Source organism: Balearica regulorum, chromosome 6, assembly GCF_011004875.1.
Source record: "Balearica regulorum gibbericeps isolate bBalReg1 chromosome 6, bBalReg1.pri, whole genome shotgun sequence".
NCBI classification, from domain to species: Eukaryota; Metazoa; Chordata; class Aves; order Gruiformes; family Gruidae; genus Balearica; species Balearica regulorum.
Window position 1 is genome coordinate 2,325,707 of NC_046189.1, and position 19,984 is coordinate 2,345,690.

General features: G+C 45.6%; 1 long non-coding RNA gene across 3 annotated transcripts in view; it reads right to left on the reverse strand.

Annotated features, from left to right (window-relative positions):
• LOC142602305 (uncharacterized) overlaps nt 1–17,252 on the reverse strand; it is a 119,238-nt gene extending 101,986 nt beyond the window's left edge. For all 3 annotated transcript variants that reach the window (XR_012835968.1, XR_012835966.1, XR_012835967.1), the window contains exons 1-2: nt 17,100–17,252; nt 16,410–16,506 (exon numbers count right to left, since the gene is read on the reverse strand). This is a non-coding gene — a long non-coding RNA (uncharacterized LOC142602305). The remainder of the gene's footprint in view (nt 1–16,409; nt 16,507–17,099) is intronic.
• Nucleotides 17,253–19,984: the final 2,732 nt, after the last annotated feature.

The following is a 19,984-nucleotide window of genomic DNA, read 5'->3' on the forward strand; positions in this document are numbered from 1 at the left end:
TCCCCCAAGGCTCTTATGGTGAAGGTTCTTCAAAGCCTTCCTAATCCTCCTAGCCCACCACTTGCACTGCTATGTGGATGGGAAAGAGATGTCTCCAGGCAAGCCACAGCAAAAGTCCGTAGATATTTCCTCCAGCAGAGAAGAAAGCAATGGGAGGGAGACACTGATATCAAAGATGATAGCCAGCTCACATAGGCATCTCCATCCATTTCATGTTTTAGGTGTTCACCTGATATAAATTTGTCTTGCCCAACAGACAGCATTTTAGATAGAACAGAGGAGAAAGTTTTTCTTCTTACTACTTTGTGCCCAGAAGGCCAAAATCAACATATCCCTGAAAACAGACTGGGACAGGTACTAAACAGCTGAAGAATGTACTTTCCCCCTAGGCTATATATGTCTAAATGACATTTGATTCTGCTAACAGCAGACTCATTAGTATTTAGAAAAGCAAGTGTGGAATATAAGCTTACTTTGAACAGAATCAGCATTGTGGTAGCCAAAGCTCATCAATTATGAATTTTGTCAACTGCTCACTAAAATTTGTTCTGCTAGCGCAGTGTAATTGCCTGCAAAAGTGATGCTTCTCAATAAAGAAATACCACGCTACAAAATAACCCACATCCTTCCTTTTCCAGTAAATATCCCATATTTGTTCCAGCACAATTGCAATGCTGAGAGAATCCTTGAGGTTCTTTAAGCATTTTATCGGGTAATCCTTGCAACAAGAAATACTGGAAGGCATAATTTGGCAAAACGTGAACGTGGAGCATTGGAACGAGCTTTCCTGGTTGTAACTGCCGCACAGATGTACCGCACGCAGACACTGCGGAGACCTGGGGTCCCCGCAGGCTGCTCGGCACGGTAACGCAGTCCCACTCAAACACAGCTCTCCACCCAGAAACTTGTCACTGAGCCTCCCCAGATTTGAAGCAGGAGGGATATTTTCCGCTGTTTTGCCATAGCTGGACTTTGATACAAGGACTATATGCAATACCACCCTATGTTCCCCTGGGCTGCGGACGGGGAATTAGCCACCACTCAAACATAAAGTTACACTCGCTCCTAAGGCTCCTGTTTAAGTGCTGACCTAATAGAAGACATCAACCAACAACTCTGCAGGGCACAGGCAGCATTTAACATTAGAATTATTTATAGACACTGATTTTAATCAGCAAGCAAACCCTCTCTACTTAATTTCATTTTACATGCACCTAAGATTTCATTTTACATACAGAAGCACGCATATACACACACAGACTTACCTTTACAAAAGGAAATCAGCATCTTGAGAACAATGAAGAGTATCATCCTCAACAGAACAGCATCTTTACGTTCAGCACTTTGTAAACATGCAAGTACAGAGCTTACAAACTTACCCGCTCTTTGGGTAGTTTTATTTGAACAAGTTGCCAGCCAGTTTAACCAGCACCTAGACATTCTGCACAAAAGCTATTTCACTGCTGGCTTGTTCCTGACACACAGGCTTTTAGCTTTTCAGATGACCTACTCTTCACCTTTTACTCTGCTCTCTGGTGTGTTTGCCCTTGCTTAAATCCCATTTTCCCAGATGTGCCCCACCTGTGGCTGACAGGCTCAGCTGTGCCCTGCCGGCAGGTCCATTGGAGACAGCTGGGACCTTCACAGAGACCCCCTGCAATGCCCCTGGCCAGCTCCGGGGCACCTGCACCCTCTACAAATCACTGATCACAAAGGGATCAATAAATGATCCCTCTGTATTCAAAGAGCAGCTGTCGGGCTAAAACAAACTGCTTCCATCTCGGAAGAAATAAAAGATATTAAGTGTTCTCCTAACGGGTGCTAGTGAATTAGAACTAACCTGGGTAACAATGATGTGGGGGTCCTGGAGGAGTTGGCCGAGATCTTCATCATTCACTTAGGGTCTTAAGTACCCAGCTGACGTGATAGCACCATTCAGATTAGGGAACTGGGATGATGACCTTCACAGTTACGTTTTTGTTAGAGACACTAAAAACGTGCTGTGAGATTTGACTCGCCTCCTTTGTTACCCTGATGAAAGCATTAACACAGCTGATTATTACAGAGGCCTCAGTCAGGTATGTTAATGACTACGTAAAGAGTTTCTGTTAATCAGTTGTCAATGAACAATTTCCAGGATCGTTTCTAGATGCAAAGCTGTTGAAGTATATTTTCATCGATGATCTGCATTACATTGTCTCCTAATCAAGTTCCCAGCGATATTTTGATTGCGATGAAAGAAGATAAAGCAGTATTACTCAACCTGAAAGAGATCTGTTTCTCTTGTTAAGTGGACCCCCTCCAAATAAAAGACCTTTAAGTGGCATGGGATGCTGGCCAGGAGGACAGACATCCTATCCCACCACAGGAGAGGAATGCAGCGGGGAATCCAATTTGAGCTGCCAGTTCAGAGTCACTGTAGAGGAGAACCATGGCAGTCCTTGCCTGGTGCGAGCCTAAGACATAAAATGTGCTAAAATGAGACAGATTCACAAAATACCACCAAGCTACAAATAATGGCAAGTTCGTAGTTGAAGGAAGCGACTGCAGAATGGGCAGCCATCTGTGCTTGGCTTCAGATACCCAGCCTGCCAAAGACTGTGATTAACACTGTCCGGACAGATCTTCTCCTGTCTGCTGTCAGCAGCGCTGTCTGTTCCAGAGCCTGCCCATGGCACTAACAACAGATGTCCCTAGCACTTCAAAAGCTTGCACGAAGCTCTGAGTTTGCATTTCGATTTCTACAGTGTAAGCTGTATCACTGGAAGATATGGGAAAGGTGCATTAAAAAAAAAAAAATTAGAAATCATCTTCCTAGTGTTTTAATAAATAAGCTATTTATTATTTTCCATGCTGGAGGAAGCACATCTTTTCCACGCTGGAGGAAACCTCAGCAGAGTTACCACCAGGTGGGACGCTGAAGAAAGCAGTACAGAAAGGCAGCCACGGCTCGAGCTGACCTGTCAACTTGAAGCAAGGATCTGACGTGCATTGGATCCTCCCTCACAGACAGCTCTCAGCAATGCTCCCGACTGCTTTTTCGGTAAGATTACAAAGGTTGTGCCTCTTGTTTTCAATCTAGGATTGCGGTTATTCCTGTAAGGTACCGTACATCCTATTGGCATTGCTGTTAAAATATAGGAAAGACCCTGAAAAATCTCCCAGGATATATTTTTCTAATTACAGTGCTTTCAATTAGTGCTTTTCAATTTGTTGACACAGCTGCAAGCCCAGCCAGGTTAGATGACTTGTTCAGGCCCATCTATCAAGCCGGTGGTGGGCAGAATTAAGATTCAGCTATGCTCTCCACTTCCACTTTTCCAGTGAGAATTTCACAACTCCTCAAATAAATAAAAAAAAAAAAAAAAAAAAAGAGACCAGCGAAAAAAAAAAAACCACAACCAAACAAACACTTGAGTAGGAAATAAATAGTCCAGAAGTGCAGCAATAGCTTATGCATATTTGAAATACCCGACAGCTACAGGATCTAAGCTGCGTGAACAGGTCTGAGTAAGACCTTCGGGGAACACTCTCAGTTGTGTTAGCTCAGAGGAGCAATCATCGCAGAAGCGTGACAACAAACGTTCATGTGAAAAGCCTCTACAAAGCCTCTGATAGCTGCCAAGTTTGCAAGAAAGTGAGAGGAAAACCAGGGGCGAGCTACAGTTGATGTAAAAGTTGAGAGTTCCTGGAAAGTATTTTTGTTAATGGGCAAAATAATTATCTTATAGTGCAATTGGTTATTGCCGTTAATTAATACTTAATAAGTAGTGTACTTAATATAGAGCTTAAATTTGAGTAGCAAGTCAGAGCATTAAAGAATCCTTTGGCAAGTGGAAAAGCATCTCTAGCTATACGCGTTACAGAGGGGTCATTCTTCAGGTACATACGTAGGTGGCCACATTAACCTCATCCCACCCAGGTCCTCAGGAGGCAATATCATTTTGGTGCTAAATTAATTTGAAAGGACACAAAGAGTGCCAGGGATGCCGAGTTTTGTCCCTTCCTTAGCGATGTCTCTCGGAAACCTGCTGCAAACCCTATCAAAACCCCGGTTCCTCTCTGCCGAAACACCCGCAGGACAGACAAAACACCTTCCCACCGTTTGCAAGATACCACTCTAGACAACAACTGTAGGAGGCAAAGGTCTCAATATTGAATGAAATGAAGGGAAGAACAAGGATCTCCAAAACTCTCACTGAAAACTGTGGAGTTAAGCATTTAGTCCAGAGGTATCGACTCAGCGGGTGCTTTTCCTAGGACCATGAGTTGATGTTGTTCAATGCTCTTTGTGGATCCATGCCTTCCGCACGCAACTCCCACTGGCATTTACTACAGCCTGCACAAGGTGACAAGAGCATACAGCATCCTGCCTGCTCGCCGGGCTCCTCTCAGAAATCTGCACTGCCTTAGAGACAGGCACAGCAGCTCTGCAAAGCAAGTTTAATCTTAAAAAAAAACCAGGCTGATGTCTCAGGCAGATTTTACAACCTTTCATGTAGAATGAGACCTAGCATATCAAAGATGATTTCGAGACTCCTTACAGGCTGCTCGGCATCCGAGTCCCACAGAATCCAAGTTCATACAATTACTGCTACAAAGAAAGCTTTCGAAATCCCTGGCCAAGCACATTTTATCACCTTGGCTGAAAAGTGACGGGCAGCAAAGCTTACCCTGATCTTGGAACTCTTAGTCAAGTTTGACGTGTAAAAAAAGTGTGGGGTAGCTTTTTTCCCCACTTGACTTACTGGGAAATCAGCATTCAGTCACATAACTCAAAATAGAGCGTTTGCCCGTCACAAAAAGTGGTTCACTTTCACAAAGCTGAAGTGGAATTGGGACTGTAAGTGTAACAGGATATTTGCAAGTTACTCCTCAACACCATTTCCAGATAAGAGTAATGGTAGGTAGTACAGCTTGTTAGGGCTCGGCTTGACTCGTCCTTCAGAGTCAGACATGAGCCAGGAATGTCAGCACAGGATGGCGTTGGGTTTGGCCATGGGAATCAGCATCTCTACCACCACCCCAGCGTTACTGACTTGCACTCAAAAGCCCTGGCGTTTCTTGGTTTGTATACCGGGGACCAAGTTTGGTTTCGCAGAGGTAAATTTATTAAGTGGTACATAACTGGGTGGTAAAAACACTTCTGGAAAATAAGCTAATTAAAGGGTGAAACAGGAATTACCAGAAACTTATGTATGCATGGTCACTCCCCAAACGATCCCGACACTGCAGAAAGGCTAACAGCAGGATAGGGAGCCCTGGCTAGGGGTAGTTTCCCCCACTTCCCAATGTAACTGAAGCATATGGAGGGACCGGTAGGTGCAAGTGATGTTTTGCCCCATTTGACAGCCACTCGTATTGGCCTTATCAGGAGATGACTGAAGGCAAAGAGCGATGACTCAGATTTTGTGCGTTTGCTTGCTTTTAAAGGACACAACTGATTCATACTACAAGATAAAAATTTATCTTGGGGCAGAAAAATCCCGAAGGTTGAAGAAGACAGACAACCCATAGACTTGATAGCTCTAGTGGTATTTTTGCATTGAGTCCAAACTCTGTCCCAGCCATTCACTCCATTTACAGCGGCTTCTACCATCTACCCCCAAAAGTTTGAGACACGACCACTATTTAAACGGACCGTTAATGCTATGAAGAGTTTGGAGAAAAGTCACTACCGCGGGAAACTTCTGGGGGCTGTACTAGGTCAGACACAAGACCCATCCATCGCCGCACTCTTTTGGTGTGAAAAGACTAGAAATAAGAGAAGCTGTTACTGTGCAGTTGGAGACCAGCAACTGCTGCTCGCTGCCATCTGCCACTGACTCTCACCGAGACGGGGAGCGGCAGTCTTCCAAACGCAGGGCTGCCACAGCATCTCCAAAGCCACATCCCACACCCACGTGCAACCGAGGTCAGCAGACACCCTCCGCATTGCCCAGCTCTTCCCGTGAGCGCAGCAAACCCTTTCTCCTGTCACAGCCTGATAAGAACTGAATATTGGAGAGAAAGCAACTCCTAGCAGCCCTGGTTGGTGATGAAGTAGTAAATGCCACTGTTCACACTGTTGCAATTACAGTCTGTCATCGACGGTTAAGGAAGGACGAGGGGAAGAGAGGTTCTTTTTCTCCACTTCTGACGCAAGCAATCAACAAAATTTCCGCTTTCACGCAGAGGATGTTCAGCTTTTAAATCTGATGAATGCAGAGAAAGTTAAAAATACACATTTAGGCTCATCTACTTCTCAAGTTTCTGAGCCACGGGTCAAATTTTAGCATTTGCTTAAGTCCTCAGAAAATGAAACAGGAACCATTTCTGGATGGGCAGGAGTGGCAACACGGCAGCAGCCGTTGCTCCTGCTGTGGAAAGGGCATTGATTGCTCCAGGGACAACTCACATTTCCACCCCACGTCCTTGTATCAAGGTTAGGATCGAAGCCATTTTGAGGCGCTGACACAGCTCCCCCAGTCCTCTCCCTCCGCCTCCTTCTAAGCACAGGTCTTGCTTTCCAACAGGCTCCTTGTTTAACAAGTCACTATTCCATTCAGCCTGAATAATTTCAAATCGGAGAATGCAAACAGCGGCAAACACGCACATGCAAGATAGGATACATGCTTCGAGCCTCTGATTCATCAAAGGCTTTGCAAGCGTGCTCAGAGCTAAGGTGGGAGAGTGAAACCATCACCTCGTTTCAACTTTCACTCCTCCCCATCCCTGCTCAGCGAGTGGCTCTGGATCAGCCGCATCCTTGCATGCCGCATTAATTTCATCATCTCGTTAGCTCATTCGTTTCCACTTTTTAGTTGGATGCCAGTGATAACAGAGCATTGGTTTACATTCGGCGTGACTAAAGGGTATTCTTGTTTTCATTCTCCACAATTCTCCAGCTGCTGGCTTCACCTTCTCTTGTCTCGCTCTGTCCTTACTGTCTGAACTCCAGGGCTGTGGCAATTCACAGCAGCTATTACCATCCTCCTAACACATTACACCAGGGAGCATTTTCCTACAGAAATCTCCTTCATCACAGCTGCTGCAAAGTGGAATTGTCAAGTTTCCACACGGGCAAAAAGAAAAACTCACCCAAAAATTTGAAGAGTACTGAGTCTGATATTGGCTCAGTCAAATATTTTGAGGTCAAGCTGAAGCTGAAGTGTCTCCAAAAATAGAAGGACTGGTTTTAAAAGAGCTCTCTGAAAGATTTTTCAAAGGTGGGAAAATTGTCAGAAAACAAGATTGCAAATGGGCTCTATTGGTGGTGGTTGTCTGACTGGACACCTGCTGTTCCCTAGAAATAAGCTATGAACTAGAGTTTAAGGATTCTACCTTATAGCAAGAAAAATACTTATACATTCACATCAATAGACCAAATAAAAACATTTACTATGGATTTTAGAACAACCTAGATAAGACTAGACACATCAATAGCAATGCAGCATTATAAGAGATAACAGGGACAAGGGGAAACCTAAGCTATATGCTTCTAAAGCTTGTGGCCAGGTAGTCAGAGGTTTGGGGAAGAAGTTCTCCTCCACGATTTAAAAACTAGCTTACAAAGGCGATCTCAGGGCAATTACAGATGAGAAAATCTGCATAAACAGGAGCTCAACATCCATTCCATAACAAAGCTTCATTTTTGTCATCTTCTGGCAGGCAGAAAGCATCCTGAGCTCTGTGAGCCAGAAGTACAGCATCACTGTTTGGAGTTTCCTGGTATTCTGGTCCCCGTTATTTCAGCAGTACTACTGTCAAACCGAGCACTCTACCGCCTCATCCAGACACCATCAAGAAGTAATTACAAATCATTGTTTTTTTCTGCTAATGCGCTTTTTAAGCCTTTGTACAATACAAGATGCTTGGAGCGTGCATCTTGTATCGCACACGTCTGATTTTTGCTCTACACGTTTTCTGATTTTCTATCAGGGCGCTGTGGTTACTTTAGATGTTTACAAATCTTTTGGAAAAAGAACCTCAGCCAGTTCTGACTGGCATATCCAAAAAACTCCTTCCTAACAAAAAGACAGGTCTACATCCAAGATATTTCAGACTGTGTTCTTAAAACACATTTTCCTGAGAAAACGTGGCTGATGGCTCATCAGGGAAAACAAAACCAGGAGGAGGGTAAAAAGGTTCTTAACTCTAGATACGCAACTGAAGCACCGGCGAGAGACACAGAGGTTTTGGTCAATGAGCCATCCAGCTCAACTCGGTGTGATGGGACATGAGGACATGTTACACGGACGATGAATCGGACCCAGAATTTTCCGTTCTGCCACCAGATCTCAGCTGCCAGGACTGAAGCAGCAGCTCGTAGAGCTAAGGCCCATAAGCAGCTGTTACTGCCTGGTAGCTGCCAGGGAAGAAGAGAAGAAGTGGGAGGACCGCAGACTTGAGTTTGTTCCAGCTACGCTAGCCTGGCTGAACTAAAAGCAGCCTATTTTTACCAGCACGGAGAACATTCCTGCCCACCCCACAGGAAAATCAACCCTTGCAATCTACCCCCAACCCTGCTTTCGGTTGCTGGGTGAGCCAAGAAGCTGGAACTTCTGCCGTGGCTTCGGGTTAAGTGCCAGAATCATGAATGCAGTTATGCAAACGCTGAAATAACATCAACGTGAAGTGACAACCTATTAAACTGTCTTTAATTCTCAGTGTTGTAAAAGATTTATTAAACACTACGTTGCAAGGCCGGAACGAGCAAGGAAGTAGGAATTTTAAATAACTTGGCAATCTCACTACACCTTCAATTAGGACAGTTACGAATCGAACCCCAAATATTTCACAAGAGAAGGTCAACGTTGTTTCCTGCGTTGGACTTAGAAAGTAAAGCCCTAAGGACAAATTAACTTGTCCAGATTTCTGATGTTTCAGACCATTATTCTCTACCATTGTAGCTGCTCTACTGCCCTTTGCTCAGTATCCAGGAGGCGCTGGGTGCAGAAAATGCAATTATAGAAGCACAGATCAAGAAAGCAACAGAGGCTGGTGTGCAAAACCGTTTCAGTAAGACTGGGAGGCCACCACTGATGCAGGTGCGATGGGGAATCCTGCAGTGAAGCGATTATTGCAGATATGGTGTATTGGGTGTAGGTGGCAAGGCACTCTGCCCACTGCCGGGCACAGCTGAGCCCATCGGCAAAGCTGGTGGCCCCTCTGGGATAACATATTTAAGAATGGGCAAAAAAATAGTCAGCAGTGAGGGGAAAAAAAGCACATGAACACCAGAGAATAAGGAGGGGGAAGAGGTGCAGCCCAAGGAAAAACACCACAGAGGAGCAGGTATTTCCCTGCAGACTGTGGAGAAGACCACAGTGGAGCAGATGTCCACACTGCAGCCCACGGGAGACCCCACGCCAGAGCAGATGGATATTTCCTGAAGGAACTGAAGCCCATGGAGAGCCCACGTAGAGGCATGTTTATCCTGAAGGACAGTAGCCTGTGGGAATGACCGACGCTGGAGTAGGGGGAAAGTGCGAGGAGGAATGAGCGGCAGAGGAGAGCTGTTATGGGTTGACCACAGCCATCCCCAATCCCTCGTGGAACAGGGGAGGTAGAGGATTCAGGAATGAAGGAGTGAAGATGAGCTTGGGAAAAAGTGGGTGGGGATAAGGTGTTGTTTTCATTTTTGTCTTTATTTCTCACTATCCAAATCTATTTTAATTGGCAACAAAATAAATTAATTTCCCTCAAGTGAGTCTGTTTTGCCCATGATGGTAACTGGTAAATGATCTCCCTGTCTTTTTCTTGACCCATGAGCTTTTCCATTTTATTTTCTCCCCGTCCTGCCAAGGAGGAGCAGTGTGAGAGCATCTGGGAGGCCATCTGGCAGTTGGCCCAGGTCAACCCACCACACACGGAGAGAAAGGGACCTCTCGGTCAGAAAATTGCTTTCAGAGGTAGGCCTACTTTTGGCTTGGAGTTCAGTTTTCATCTGTCCTACCTTCTCCCACCCCCAACCCCCGTATATTATTTCACGTTAAGGTGAAAGCAATGACAGTTGATTTTTCAACTCTTGAGATACTCTTCTGATATTTGCACAATGCCTTTTACCTGGGAATCTGCAGGCAGCAGAACCGGCTTGTTCACCGCCACTTTCAGGGGAGCAGTCATCACTGCCTTTCACTTAAACCAAGAGAAGACGAGGCGCAGCGTGCTGCGCTGAAGATACTTTTCACTTGGAAAAGAGCTTATTTTTTTTTAGATAAAGAAGTATATGGTTATTGTGAGAGCAAGCAGCTGATGAAACTACCCTGTCGATCTCCTTCAGGATGCTGTTTTATTTTGCTCTGCACCATTTTCTTCTTATAAACTATCTTTTTTTAAAAAATTATTTTTTTTTCCATCTTTCACTTTACTCAAATAAACCTCAAATCACAAGTAAAGTCTGGCTTCTAAAACCAAATTCAGCAACTGTCAGGATTCCCAGTGCCCTGAGATGTGCACATCATATCCGTGAGCGTCACCCCCTGTATTCCCAGCATCCCAGCGAGCCTGCAAGATGTGCCTTGGCAGAAGACAGAGAACAGTTGTGGAGGAGTCTGAGAGAAAGAAATTAGGCCATGACGTTTCTCCTAAGGTTTCTCAGCTCCCAAGACCTTACAGAAAAGCAGTCCTGTAGGAAAACAAGAAAGATGGTTTCCTTGTGTCACAAAACAAGGTGACATCTTGTACCTCTACTGCAACCATCCAAGGAGAGACCAGTGCACTTGGCTTCCATACCGTTCTTTTTTCTTTCTCTGTCTCATGATGATGACATACCTTAAAGATCTTTGGTCTCAAGGGCTTTCCAGCCTACTCAGCAGCAATCCAACTTTTGATGGTTGGTCTTGATGACATGACACTTGGCAGTTTTCCATGCCCTGGAGGTTTCAGTTGAAGGCAATTACCTGGTTATTTCAGCAAGGGACACCTCTGCAGCAAAGGAAAGGCTGCAAGGTCTGCCTTTCCTGAGGACCAGATAAAGTCACACAATTCCTCTGCAGTATCAAGGACAGCACAGATTACATGGAGTGATCACACGGAGATCTCGTTTCTGCCTCCTTGTTTTAATCCTTTCATTTAAAAAAGATTTAGATTGTGTACGTGCAAAAAACCCTTAACATTTGGATGCATGCCTCTTGATGTTCAGCCAAAAAGAGGCATAGCTGCAGTGCCTCGCTGGCATTTCACCATAACACAGCCCAAGTGCACGGCAGGAGTCACAGCAAGTTTCCTCAGCGGCAAACCATTATGGGTAATTGTTCACAGAAGTCCCACGGAGTTTTGTAAAGGAGCCACCCAAACAGCCTTGTGTTGTCAGCAGGAGCAAGAGAAGGCAACGGCTCTTGTCTAACACCTCAGTGGTTTCATAAGAGGGCCTTATCTCCTGATGTCTTGCAGAAGGTCAGCCAAATTCACTGGCTGTGTGCTCACCAAATTAACCAGTACCTGAAATCCACCTCAGCATTGAAACGGTGATGTGGCCCAGCCCAAGAGCCCCATCCAAGCCTTTGAAAGCGCATGCACTCCCCAGAACGCGGTCTTGCTGTTAAGAAGAAGAAAAGAATGAGCAAAGGACAGACACACAGAAATACTTTTTATTTCCTTAACCTTTCTCCAAGTCAGACCAGAGCTGACGTTGAGCCTAGCGAGTAACCAACACTACGAGCTCTCCACCCACACAGTTACAAAAGACTGAGCATACACACAGCTACAGCACAGCTACCCAGGACTAAATTCAGGACTGGTTAAAAAGCCAACTTTTAGTCCTTCCACAATCCATTCCATGTAAGTTTATTGCCCTTGGGGAAACAAACGACCGTCATCCAGAGCTGGTTTTCCCCTGTGCAGCTCTTGGAGGCACTACGGGGCTGCAAAGCTAGCCGCCTCTGTTCAGCAGCAAAAGCAGGAACAGAGCCCAGACTGGTGTTGCTCAGAATACCACCTCGGCTACCAGAGGCTACTGCAGAGCGAAGGGGGAGAAGAAAATCTTCTAGATATTAAAGACAAACACATTTATATCTATACATACATATCTGTGTGTACATGCACATACATATTTAGCCTTCAGCCAGCCCAGCCGGTTGGCATTAAATAACCAGAAGGCGCTGCAACGTCTGGGAGAAGCGGCACCTTCCTGGTGCAGTTTTTGCTACGAGCTTGTACAGTAGGAGGTAGCCACTTGTTAGGACACGCTAGCCGTTGGAAAGCCAACGCATGTGTCGGCAGTTCTGGAAATATAGAAGTCATCTGATGGGCCCAAAGAGACTGGTTCTTCAAGCTAACTCCTGATGAACAAGAGTTTGATTGGCAGTATTTTGCACTGTAAACATTTGGATCAGAGCAACAGTGATGTATTTGTGTTTTTAACTGGCAAAAAAACCCCTTGAGGGTATAGTTATGTCAGTCCAAAGTCTGAATCTATTCATCTAATGGCAGATGCAATGAGTTCCCACAAGCCACTCTCCAAGTTCTGAAATCTTCCCTCTCCAAGAAGTTGGCGGGGGGTGTAAACACAGATCGATCTCTTATTTAGACTGCACTGACACAGCTATCAGCATGACAGATTAGCTGTTATTTGAACAACTCACACCAACATTCTGCCTTCCTGAAACAAGTATCTGCCAGGAAAAAGCAGAATGAGATCTGGACTGCCAAGGTTGCTACTGCCCCTATACAGAAAGCCCTTGGAAGCCCAGGAAACCAAATATTCCTGACACACCAGAAAAAATCTGCTTTGCCCAGGTGTTCAGTGGATGGCAGGGAAGGTAAGAGCAAATACCAACGTGTAAAATGAAATGCCTTCTTTCCGATCTGCCTAAACAGGGAAAGGGTAGTTGTGCAGATGGTAAATCCCGATACCAAATGATGAGTCAATCCTCTGAAGAGGGTAGAAGCGAGGGGCACATTTTAGACCCCGTGGAGTGCAATAAAGCCAACATGAGGTTGACTTGAGGGATCTACTTGCCTTCTGGGAGATGCTGCTCTGGCACTCTTTCCTCTACATCATTCACACCCACATGGCTCCTCTCAATTGCTGTCTTTGGGATCCAAACAGTAATGCAATCCCGTGATAGGCTAATCACACCATTTCATTAATCATTTATTTCATCAATCATTTTGAGCCTTTTCCCTAGGGCCACCCAGCCTTGCCTACAGCTGCCAAATTTCAGGCTCGTTTCATCTCTAACCTAGTTTCAAAGCTGCCTTGTCTCCCTGCCTTTCATGTTTTCAGCTCGCATTTTACTTACACATTTGAACTGGCTGTCCCTGGATCAGCGAAGAGCAGGACAACGGGGGGGAGAAAAGAGGGGAGCCAGATTTTTATTATTGTTTTTGCTAAACTCAGTGTCTTGGAACCAGATGGTGGCTGACTTCTTTAATTCTATTCTAAAAGTGGACTCAAAAGAGCAAGTAACTTCAAACTGGGCAGCACTCCACGCTAGCAAGTATCTACGGGTCCCTAATAATTGCAAAGCATTTGTTCACTGTATCTTCATGCAACAGCATGTCCTGTGGTTACGTTAATTGGGATTAGTGCAAGGGAAACTGGCAAAGAGGATTGGCCCACGCCAGGCTCAGCCATTCAGAACATCATTTACCAACTCCGTAACAAGCAGTTGCGATATTTTTTAACGCATTAAAGGCCGGGGAGGTGTATTTTCAGGACACCAGGAGTCACATTCATGCACTGCACTCGCAGGGACAGCAGGTAAGAGAGAAAACATTTGGAGAAGGACAAGAGAAAGCGCTTACCAGACGTTCAGTTTAGCCTTTACTGAACCCTGCCATATGTCATGGGCTGCTAAAGAGTAAATTTTCCACCCTTGGCAAATCACACATATGGGCAAAGCAAGCCTTCACACCTCCCTTTAGTTGGGAACAGAAAAGCAGCTCTTCCATGCAAACACAGATCTCTTCTGTTTCTCCTTCTCTCTAGAAGGAAAGAGAAGGCACAAGCACGAGAAACTCCCTTTTTTGCCAAATCAGCCCTTGGCTCTGACAGCTCCCGGATGAAACGAGCCCACCTCCTTCCACCACTGCACATATTCCGGGACTGTACAAAGGCTGGCAGATCTGAGAGTGCTCAGGGTTGGAAGGAAAAACACTAACACCAGGTCTCAGTGATGCCTTATCCTTATATTAACAGCCCTAGCATCAAGTACCCTAGACAAAGCGATAGTTTTAAAACCCGGCGTGATTTCTCTGGTTGCTCAGAGGTGCACATTGCAGAGACACACTCCACTCCCACAAGCCAGGCTCTTGGGCACGTTGGCTTTTGAAGCCCCTGCAAGGCCAAGCCCCATAGGATCATCAGAGCATGGGTAGGAATACAAAACAGACGGAGCCTCCTGCATCGCCAGCAGCATTCGCATTCAAACCGCAGCAGGCTCCAGCCTACCAGCGTGTCCCTGCGGAACTCCAGCCCTCTGCTCCAAGTTGCTCTTCTCCAACAGAGCCAACGCCGCAAATGTCAATCGATGACAGGCATGAGCACCACACTGAGTATCTGTGCTTTTGTGCACAGTGGGACCGTGCAACATTTTCAATAAATAGTAAGTTCTCCTAAAAATAGGATTTTTAGGGAAACTAGATTATTGGCAACTTTTTGCAGAGTTGTTTCAGCCAGAGAGGGACGAGAAATTCAGAAGTGTCAGAACACAGCCTGTTGCGCAATGGCAGATAGCAACGAAACAGTAATTTCATTATGAAATAGTCATAATGAGTAGTCATTTTAAAGAAGATTCAGTCATACAATTGGGGCAGAAAGCCAAAGCCTAATAGTTCAGCTTCAGGCTTTTGTTCCATCCACTTTCAGTGAAAAAACTAGATTTGCAACACTAAACCACAGGCAAACAGGAACGGCACCCAACCATTCCCTCCTGGTCTTTCCCCAGACACCCCCACCTCAGTAGGTGCATTTGCAGGCTTTGGCACGTAAGCTTTTTTGGACAAAAGGCTGCGTTCTGGTTCACCGAACACATTGCAGATGCACAGATCCACTACGCCGACCCTTTGAAAAAGGTTGCTCCTGTTCTTGTGGCAGTGTCTCTCGATGCAATAACCTCATCTATTTGAATAATTTTCTTTCTGCTAGGAAAGGTGGTGTGGGGCCTGGGTTATCTTTTGATACTGCCTGTTCCAGAATATTCACCATCAGGACCTATGAGTCCTTTAAAAGCATTTAGGAGAAGCTGAAAACAATTCCATGGACAAGGATTTATTTCAGTTCCTTCCAAGATGATAAAAAGTTTGCAAGTAATAAACCAACAGTTTTTAACCAGCTTAGAAAACCAAATAAGTCAAAGGCTCTTGCAATCAGTTCTAGCATTTCCTACAGTCAGTGCTTCTCCCCTCAAGATACTCTGCAAGACCATTCCACCAAGCAGGAAAGGTATAAAAATATTCCTTAGCAGCCCCTGCATCAGAGACCGTCCCAGGGTTTTCTGGTTTCCCCCCCGCCTCTAGATCTCACAAAGTACCTGGCAAACCTGCCTAACGGAGATTTCTCACTGTCGAACAAGACTGCCTTCAGTATTCAAACCCGAAAGAAAAGTAAAGCCCGTTAAAACACGCCTTCACTGTCCCATCCCAGTAACCCGCAGGTGTCATGTCAGAAAGCTTTCGGGAAGTCTAGATCAGGCCTCTGCTTTCCTGATCCATCCCAAACACTGCTGAGCTTTCCTCTGCAGAAGAGCACTGGCAAGACTTCACTACGTTGCTATACTCCAGGTATACTTTCAAGATAATTTCAATTTATATGCTTGGTGTGGACATGAGGCTTACTGCTTTAATTTCCAGGTTTAAATGTTTCTGGGCCCCATTCTTCTGCATAGTACCTCTTTTTGATGAGATAGTGGGCTTTTTTTTTTCTTTCCATTTATATCAACAGCCTTCAACTTGGGAAATAGGTTTTGGGGTTTTTTTCTCCATTATTCATTCCAGATCAGGAGGCTCAGACAGCAGCAGCACCTCCCCACTGCTCAGAAAAAGATTCAGTCTCCAAAAGCACATACGATTCTTTTAAAATTCTCATTAATCATGGTCTGTAATCCCTGGGATCCTGCCAGGCTCTGTGGTTTTACTGGTGGTCTCCTCCTTCAACTCCAAGTCTCACAGATAGCTAATGCCCTAAACCTCTTTGGTCTCTGGAGGCCAACAAGAAATCCCAATTTCCTTCTTGGGTTCCATTTCTTCCAGCTTAACTCCCCCAACTTAATCTGCAACGAACATCTAAACCGCTTCCAGAAGCCTACCTTCCTCGAAGGTGCTTTAACCTTCTCTTCCTAGCACTGGTCTAACACTGGTTTTCTAGCAGAGACTCCCTGCTTGTCACGGAGAACAAACACCCGTATAGACATCACTGCCGCCTTTTCCAGAAGCCTTCCCCACATGGAGGGTTGCCAAGGGCACTATCGACCGTCTGATCTTACCTGGCTTGCAGCTGCGGGAGAAATCCACTCCTGGTCTTTGCAACAAGCACTACACGTGCCGATGATCAAGGCTGATGGATCCGGCACCAGTATCAGTCTGAAAAACGAACGGTATTTGGAAGATGAGGGGCACGTACCTACATACTCCATGATCAGTGAATCTGACAGGTCCCCAAGAAATTAAACAGAATTAGAGCAACAAACAGGAAAAAAAAAAAGATATAAAAGCGTTCTCCTAACGGTATTAGCATCACAGCCTCTCGGTAAAGGATTGACTTCTAGATTGCTGCTTCTTCGTGCTAGGAAAAGGGTTTTGTTGGGATGCTGCTGCTAAAGGTTCAGACTTACAGCTCAGTCGGGAAGCAGTAACAAAGTCAGGACTGGACTCCTGAGCGCTGCAAAGATCACTGATGGTAAGCTCTTATTTCACCAAAAAAGCGACACAGAGACAGCATGAAGAAAACCCAAAGTAGGTGGGAAAGAAATATCACATTCTGGGAAGAGAAGAACCAGCTAAAGCCAGGACAAGCACATTCAACAAGTCACTCAACATTGTGCTTCCTTCCCTGAGAGACATTTTGAGCCACCCTTGACTGAGATCATCACCCAACAAGGCAGGTGAGAACATCGTAAAGGAGAATGAGCTTTCCCCACCGATGCCACAAGAAGAAAACTACAAGAACACGTCACCTCGGCCAAGATCAGCTGGGAGACCTTCTAGGGACGTCACACAGCAGCACCAAACCTCACCAGCAACATGCACAGAAAAAGAAAACTGGTCTGAGGTTCCAGTGATCCGCTGGTGCTGGTTCCTGCAGAGTCCCCGTTGCACCATGAGACCGAGGCAACAATTTGTCCTGGGAAGAGGGGGGAAAAAGAAGAGGATTTTTTTTAAAGTTGGCAGAAGGTCTGAAAGGAGAAAACATAGTGACAGCTGTGAAGAGTCAGACAGCAAATTTCTTCCCAGTTGTGCAAGCATTAATTAGCGCATCTAATCTTTAGAGCCATTATGATGCCCTTGCTACCATTAGCCTGCTGCAGTGAATGAGCTGAGCTCTTGAATAAGAGGAGAGACGAGAGCGAGGAGCAGGGGGACAGGCAGAAAACTTCAACTATAATGTTAAACCCTTTCTACAACCAGCATTTCTCTAGCTTTCTTCTTACCAAAGGCAAGGGATGGCTGGGAAATTTGATTAAGAGCCATTTTATCAAAAAGGATTCATTTGTCACGCAGGAGAGAAAACTCTACTGTCCCTAGGAGTAAAAAGCAAAACCATCTTTGTGCCCGCAGCAGAATTTAAGCTCTGTGCTCCCGTGTGCAAAATGAGCGCTCTAACCTGGCCAGGATGTTTTGTCTCAGTCATTTCTCCTCCTCTCCCCTGTTCTCTTCACCATTTAAACAAACAGATCCTCCTTCCCAAAAAATTATTTTATCACACAGCAGGCCAGAAATCAGAAGGGGAAAAAAAAAATAAAAATGAGAATAATTTGAAATAATTTGAAAGCTGTGATCCTGTCTCCCCTGTGCCAGCCTTGCATTTATTCAATTCTGACACCTAGTGGGCATCACCACCAGTGGGAACAGGAGCAGAAGTGCCCAGCCACGCTCACCAACAGCCCCCGCAGTAACGCTGACCCTCAGCATTAGCTACGGACTAATTCTGCCACGAAGGATGTTCTCCATCCTTAGCACAGCTGTGTCTTCTTAAAACCCTCCCAAGCCTCTGTGCTGAACTTGCGCTTGCAGACGTACCGATAATTGCACGTTCTACGGTAGAGTCAAGACTGGAAAACACTCAGGTCCTGATCCCAGCATCTCACTACTTGGCATTAGGACGTGGGCTTGGCAATTAAGGCCTCTCCTTCATTTCAGAGAGATCATCCAGAGGTCAGTCTGCTTTGTCACCCACCTGAGATTAGGTTGCTGACAGGAGAGCGTATGCCAGGAAATCTCCGCATTCCTTCAGGATGAGCAATAACCCTCCTTCTGACACAGGCTAGGCGCCATCCAGTTTTCACTCTAGATGATCCTCTGAGAATTTTCTTAGGCCAGTTTCACATAGCACTGAACCCCTCTTAGTTGCTGGTAATTCTACTCGCTCCCAGCTAGCCCAAGCGAACAGAATCGCTGTGAGGCCACCAATGCACCAGCACGCTTCCCAAGGTGGAAGGAAGCGTGCCGAGCGCTATATGCGGCAAAATCACTTCAAGTTTAGCACTCCAAGCAAATTAAACAACAAAGCAACTTAAAACATGTTTGGGAGGGGAGAGAAGTCCAAATTAACGTAATTCCTCACTTCTTTCCTCATCCCACCGCTGCTGCAGATGCTCTGCATTGAAAAGGTGACTACGTTTTTACCTTCTGCCAAGGCAAGGCTCAAACAAACGGCCTCCCTTGGAGGGAGCAAGCTCAAGCAGTTTTGGAGTCTACCAGCGTACTTGGAGGGTGGGAGTCCACAAGCGCGAAGGACGCGGCTGAATACAAACAGAACCAAGACCCCGGTACGATTTCAGGCTTCACAGTGAGGAGAGATTTGTTTTTGGATGCGGTTGTGGTATTTCAGACCAAACTCTCAGACATGGGAGTTGGAAGGGAACATCCGTAGCAACTATCAGTCGTACGCTGGAGCAATGAGTGCTTGAGTCAGCGATTTGGGACCACGAAAGACTTGACTAATGCAGACAAAGAAAATATTACTCCCCAGTGCCAGATAAACATCTGCACAGCAGATGCCACATCAGCTTCTAGGTGTGAAGGTATTTGCATACAGCAAGGAGCTTAAAGTACCTGTAATCCATTTTGCTGGGGATGGGGGAAATGTTTTCTTTGGGTTTTTTGGTGGGTGGGGGTTTTTTTGGTTGGTTGGTTTGGTTTTTTTGAGAAGCACACATGATTAGTGTATAGGTGTCCCATATATACTGCAGAGGGCTGGCCTTTCATTGCTTTTATTACATCAAAAGGAGATGTTACAGCCCATGCACATGCTTGCATCGATCTACCTCATCCCTTCCAGGAGACAGAGCAAGCTCCTAGAGGAACAGCCCAGGAAGTTCTTCTGCCCACCCATGCCTTTGTCTAGGCCAGGAAGACATACACATCTGTGTGAGAAGACAAAGGCCGCAATCACTTGAGCTCTGGAGTTTCAGAAAGCAGCTAAGCTGTCTCTTTCCACCAGCTTTTAAATGAAGAGTCACGGTTCTACCTAAAACCAGCCCAAAGGTGTGAAGTCACCCCTATTACAAAGAAGATGCTCAGCAAAAAAAATCACTCAACTGCAGCAGAGAAACAGATGACACAAGGACTCTGCGCATTCACAACGAAGGAAGGGGTGATGTTCCTAATCCTGTTGATGCAGGCAAAGCAAAACCACTGTGAGAAGTGAAAACAGCCCTTCCTCTGCTGAACCCCTAACTCTACACCTTATCAGCAGCTTCCACCTCCTTCTACTCCCTGCCGCTGGTACGGGTAATCATCGAGGGCTCCGCTGACTACGTGTTGTCATGTTTATGAGATAGAAATCCCTACAAATCAGGTTACCTTGCGGCAATCAGTCAGGAAAATTAACAGAGTCAAA